Below are 6,000 nucleotides of genomic sequence, written 5' to 3'. Positions count from 1 at the left end.
TGGAAGCCCACAGCATCAGAGATTTCTCTGGAGAGGGCAGTATAACGTAATTAAGGCCAAGTGCAGTGATGAAAAGAGCCACCTCAGTGATGTATGCTGTCTGATCCTGCCCCCCCCCCAATGCTGTGTAAATGAGGACACAGCTCCAACAGGCTGCTTTCCATGATTTACCAGAGCAGCATATTTCCAAAAGCAGAAAGAAAAAGACAGTTTGTAAACACCAATCACTCTCCCACAGAGAGAAAAGGGAAAGATGCTGCTGCGCTTTAACAGGGGCTACGTGAAACAAATGGCTGCCTTGCCTCTGCAGGTCGTTAGCATAGGTACAGCCATAAATTTTGTTGTTCCCTGCTGTGGTACAGCAGAAATCCTGCTGAAGCTGTCCTTTGAGTTCTCAGCAGTCTGGACAAAAGGCATCCTCACTTTCCCCCTCTGCACTCAGTGACACACAGGTTGGAGCTGCATCCTCCAGTTCTCCTGCCTGAGGTCTCACATTTTCAGCCCCACTGGGATGTTCAGGCTTTGATGGAGATGGGGCAGTTTGCTCTGATATCTCAAAGCCTGCTGTTTTGTGGGGTTTTTTTATTATTCCTCTCATTAAATGAGTTTTTCTCTCTTAATTTATATCTTTTCCCAGTGAATCTCCTGGCTGACGCACATGTTCCACATGGAAGGAAATAAAAGAAAACTTTCCTTTGGTAGCATTGTGCAGGCAGAGAACTTTTGTATTGGAAAGAAAAGGAAAGGCAGAAAGCAAATCCTTCAAACATTGCTTGGTTGGAAAAGCTTACAAATCCTGATGGCAGAAAGTTTATAGTCCTCTGCAGAAATCTCAGCTGGGTGATTTTTTCTGTCTCTCAGACAAAAAATGCCATGCAAATTCTCTTAAATTACTTAGTAACTACAGAAAATATGCTTGGCAAACACCCTGTCACTACACAACACAGTAATTGCATATTCTGCATCCAGGTACCAATTATATTGCCTCTCCATTACTCAGTGATTACACTTCAAAGTAATTACACCTGGGTACTCTGGGTGATAAAGTAGCAGCAGTCTTGTGTCCATTCTTGGGGGAATAAATACATTTTCCAAACACTTTATACCAAAAACAGATCCAGAGATCTCACAAAGAATGGGAATGTGCCTTTCCTCCCAGAGCAATGGAGGGCTGCTGGTCTTCCTCAACTGATCAACACTCAAAGACCCCTGAAAGCAAGACATTCATGCTTGTCTCCCAGCCCTTGGTACCACCTGAGCTCTTGTTTTTCTATAATTACTCACAGGTCTTAGCTACAGTTTTTTGAAGCAGATGTGAATTTTCCACTGATTTCAGCATATACAGGGTCTGATCCCTTGAGTAATTTCTGGCTAGATAAGGTACTCAAGGAAATCACCATGACAGTTCATTAATAAATCTTATGATGAGTTTATTGCACACTGTTGAGGGGGAAGGATAGAAGAGAGAAACTGCATACTGTCTGAAAAAAAATGCATTTCCCCATTAAAAGAACCCTTCCCTCAAGTGCATCATAATTATCAATGAAAAGTGGTCCAGTGTGTGCTTCTGAGGAGCAAAATTATTTGCTACTCTGCAGAAAAACACAGTTCCTGGGCTTATATTTCTGCACCTGAACACAGCTTTGGTCACCTGGCATTACTGTGCCTGTAGGATATGCTCCAGCTGGATAAGCCATAGCAAACCTCTGTCCAGCAGCAACCAGTGCCACACCTCAGGGGCTTCATCCTTCCCCCTTTACACCAGTGGAAGGCAATAATCCTCATGGGTAATGGCACTTTGAAGACAGATTATCAGGATTTTACCAGAAGGTGGAAAATCAGGTCAGTTCAGATGCTCCAACCTTCCTTGCTCAAGTGGCAACACCTTGTTTGTCTGTCCTGCCCTCTGGTTTCTTTCTGCTTCTGCAGTTTAGTGAGACCATTCCTGACTATCAAGGGAAGTTGCCAAAGACAAAATATAATGCTAGAATTCTAGAATTTATAGAGGGAGTTCTCCATTAGGAACTTTAAAAGGAAACAATCCTCAGCCAGATGTGTTTCAGGCTGGAATTCCCCTTAAGAGAAAACAAAGCAATGCAGTCCTGTCAGTCAAAATGCAGAGAGACTCTCACCAGGACTTAATTAAGAACGTTCTCCTTCTGCTTTGCTGGCCACATCAAATATAGGAAAACTTCTGACCTTCTTCTTTGGCAAGACCTGGGCTCCTTCCTGCCCCAAACTGTGCTGTGAGGAATGGTGGATCCTGACTCCTCTCCTGCACTTGGGCTGACCTCAGCCAAGTGCTGGGAAGCCTCAACACTTATAAAAATGATCAGAGCTGAACAGAGACCACAATTTAACCTACTTCAGATCTTCCCACATCCATGTCAGCAAAGAGAATTCCAGGCTTGTCCTTACAAAATAATTCTCTCTGGGTGCCCATCAGCAAGCAGGTGACAGTGCTTCATTCTCTTGCCACAGGGAATCTGTAACCCCTGACTCCTGTCAAACCTGAAAGTCCCTGGTCAGATCCTCTTTAGCAAGCAGAACTGAGCTAGAAGGACCCAGCCCGTGCAGCTGCTGAATGGATGCAAGAGGCTCTGCCTGGAACACACAGTTTCACCCTCAGTGTCAAACACATTCAGCCCTATTAACATTTTATCTGCGTGCCAGAGCAAGAGCAGGAGACTTGGCAACCAGTCAAGAATAATCTTTCCTGGCACACAGAGCCCTGCTGCAACAACTCCCATGGACTTAGGGACAGCTTTGGCAGGAGGGAAGAGGCTGAGGATGGAGAAAGAGGAGGAGGAGGGAGCAGGCAGGCCCAGGATGGGGAGTGTGAGGGGTGTGAGATTGAAAGATTTTTATGTGCATGATGACAAGCCTAAATTGTTCATTGCCAGAGGATGGGGAGGTTGTTTCCTTCAGACACTGCCTTAGCAAAGTCTATCTGCTGTTCCCTTTGTGCCTCTGAAAATAGAAGGAATTAGCCCTTATCTGCACTAGATGCCTGATCATTGGCCAGTGTTCTCAGGGTATTGTGAGAGAAAAAACCTTCTCCCAGCTAAACATCCCCCATCCACTGATTGTAGCTGAGACAATGCAAATGCCATGGATGAGAGCTGATGACATGGTCTATTTTGGACAAACTCAGCAGTGGAAGGGTGGGATGGTTCACACTTCATCCTGAGATTTGGCATGGCTGGGTCAAAGGAATATGAGGGAAAAAATGTCCTCCATCTTATTTACTTTCAACTGAATGTCCATGGAACTTACTCTTGGGAAAATTCACCCAATAGTCTGAATAATAGAAAGTGCAAGAGATCAAATTTGGGAACCATCAGGAGTGAAAACAGGTTCCTCACATCAGCTGAGGAGCAGAAATTGAATTTCTCCCTGGCCAGAAGAGCAGGTTAAACATAACAAGCACCCAGACATACAGGTTCCTCTAGGACCCATCTTCAGAAACTCGCTTCAGGGCCTCTTACATATCCAAATGTGAAATTAAAATAGAATATGTACAATGAATGGTCTCCTGATACAGTCAAATGCCCTAGCACCAGGGTGAGATTAGTTAGTATAATTTCTATTCACATTAATTAATTGGAACACCTAGAGTTTTAAAAAATAGCTCTGCAATTCCACTGCTTAAATAGCTCACAGTATTAGCAGCTAAGGCAAAAGGGAGGGATGAATAACCTAGTGATTAAAAGCTATACTTTAATGAGATAGCTGTCCAAATTTTACAGAATTCATCAGGAATGGGGGCAAAGAACACCCAAATTAGAGTAGGGAGAGCACACCACAAAGCCAGAGTGAGGCAAAGCATCATTGTCAGGCTCACAGACTGCCAGCACAACAGCTGGGTTTGTCAGGCTGGGGGACACAGCAGTGTGATGACAGGAGGGTCAGTACCTGCCACCAGCCCCTGACTCCCTGCACTCATTACTGCAATAAACATCACTCCAGGAAGTTGAAATAGAAGCCAAAATGTGGAAGGAGGAGAAGAAAAACAAAAGGGAGCTTGGGAGATGATCCTGATGAGGAGAAAGAGGCTCATAAAGCAAGGACAGCTGGAAGTCAAAGCAGAAGTTTCCTGCTGGAAGTGAACTCTCATTTTTCCTGATTTCCTAACAAAACAACAAGTCTTGCAGTCATGTTCTATGTGTGTGTCTTCTCTGCCCATTTCCCCCAGTTCTACATAGGGGCTCAGTCTCAAGGGCATCCCACATGTTTCACAAAAGCAGGAAAGCAGGGATGTGCTGGGAGCAGCTGGACTGAGCATGGAGCCCTCAGAAATTCTGTGTGAGCCTTCAGAGAAGCCACACAAAATGTTTGACTCACATCTTTGGTTGCTTGTGGAAAAATAACATTTCTTTGCTCTGATTTCTGTGAAGCTGTGTCCCTGTGGCCTCATGCAGGGTTTAAGAAACTCAGCTAATCTGCACCTTGAGGATCCTCAACAGCATGAGGAGTCAGAGCATGCTGCTGCCAGAGGACTTGCCAAGCCATGGAAATGTTACCATGTGAAGTTGAGGAAATTATCAGGTTATCCCAAATGAATTTTTCCTGGTGAATTAATAATGTTTCAGCATAAGAGAAGCAGAAAAGATCTGTCTTTAATTTCTTTTTCTCTCTGATTTATTAACAGCAGGGAAACATAAGCATGGCACAACACTACAGTCAACTCCCAAATCCCCATTCTTTTTATAAATCAGGGAAATTACAAATTTTTTCTAACCAAACGAGGCATCAGAATCATTTCCAGCATGTGAATGTGTGTCCTAGAGATCCCAACACTTTCAGAGCAATGCAAGTACACACAGCACCTAAATTACCTCTGATAGCATGCAAGGGAGCAGAGGGACAGATTCCACAAATCTCAATCCTCCTTTCAACACAGCTAACCCAATCTAAACCCTGTAAAATAAGTTCATGAGAAAAAAAACCAAACCATAGCTCCTGACTGCATCCCTAAAAATCCTGCTTGTAAAATGAATGTCTTTATCCCTTGCCTGTTGTGCTTATCTCCTGCTTTGCAGCCCAAGCAGCTTCTGAGCTGTGTGCTTTGCATCTAGGTCCCAGATCTGCAAGGCTCAGGTGAGAGGCATCTTTGGAAACACAGGCAGTGCTCTCCCCTCAGCAACCCTCTGGCTGCTTCTCCAGCCAGCTCTCTGTGCTAATTTATTTGTCCTCATCATTCTTCAGGATGCAACTTTGTCCCATCCAGTGATTTCTCTGGCTAGGCTGACTTGGGAAGAAGAATACCAGCAAAAGACAAGAAGCTCCACAAAAGAGGAAGATAGCAAGGAGTCAAATGCAGTTGGCCTGAAGCTTTCTTTCATACCTTACTCATGTGTAATGAATCTGCATCATCCCATTGCATTTGCAGGCTTGTAAAGATCCAGTTCAGAGTTTCCCTTTTATTCACACTGATGATAATATGACTAATTGTAGTCTTCTTGCCCACTGAAAATTGAATGAAGGAGGAAATCTGCATACAGACTGAACATGCTGCCAGGAAGAATAATAAATGAAAATCAAAGGCCCAGCTCCCAGATGACTGTATGCAAAGGAATCTGTTTGCATGAGAATCCACACTTTCAATCACCACTGGAAGTCTGCAGTGGATAGCATTTTTCTAGTGAAAATGATACAAGCATTTGATCATCCTCAGAAGAATATCTGTGATGTTCAAGAGTGCACAAAATCTCTCCCTTCTCAGAGTGCCAGGCAGCGAGGCTGAGGAGAGCCTGGCTTTGCATATGTGAATTCCACATGCAGCACCCCCTGATACTAGCTTGATTTATGTGATGACTCCTTGAAAAGAGATAATTATGTAGATTGGGATTATTTATTTACACAGCCCTGTCACATTTGGAATGGAGCTGGAGCCCCTGATCTGTTCAAGTTCCCTGGCACAGCTGATGTAGAGGTTCCCTGTCGGAACAGATCGGGCACGCGCCTGTCATGCCACCTCTCTCTGGAAGTGAAAGGACA

The sequence above is a fragment of the Erithacus rubecula genome (genome assembly GCF_903797595.1).
Source record: "Erithacus rubecula genome assembly, chromosome: 16".
NCBI classification, from domain to species: domain Eukaryota; kingdom Metazoa; phylum Chordata; class Aves; order Passeriformes; family Muscicapidae; genus Erithacus; species Erithacus rubecula.
This window is presented reverse-complemented; position numbering follows the sequence as displayed.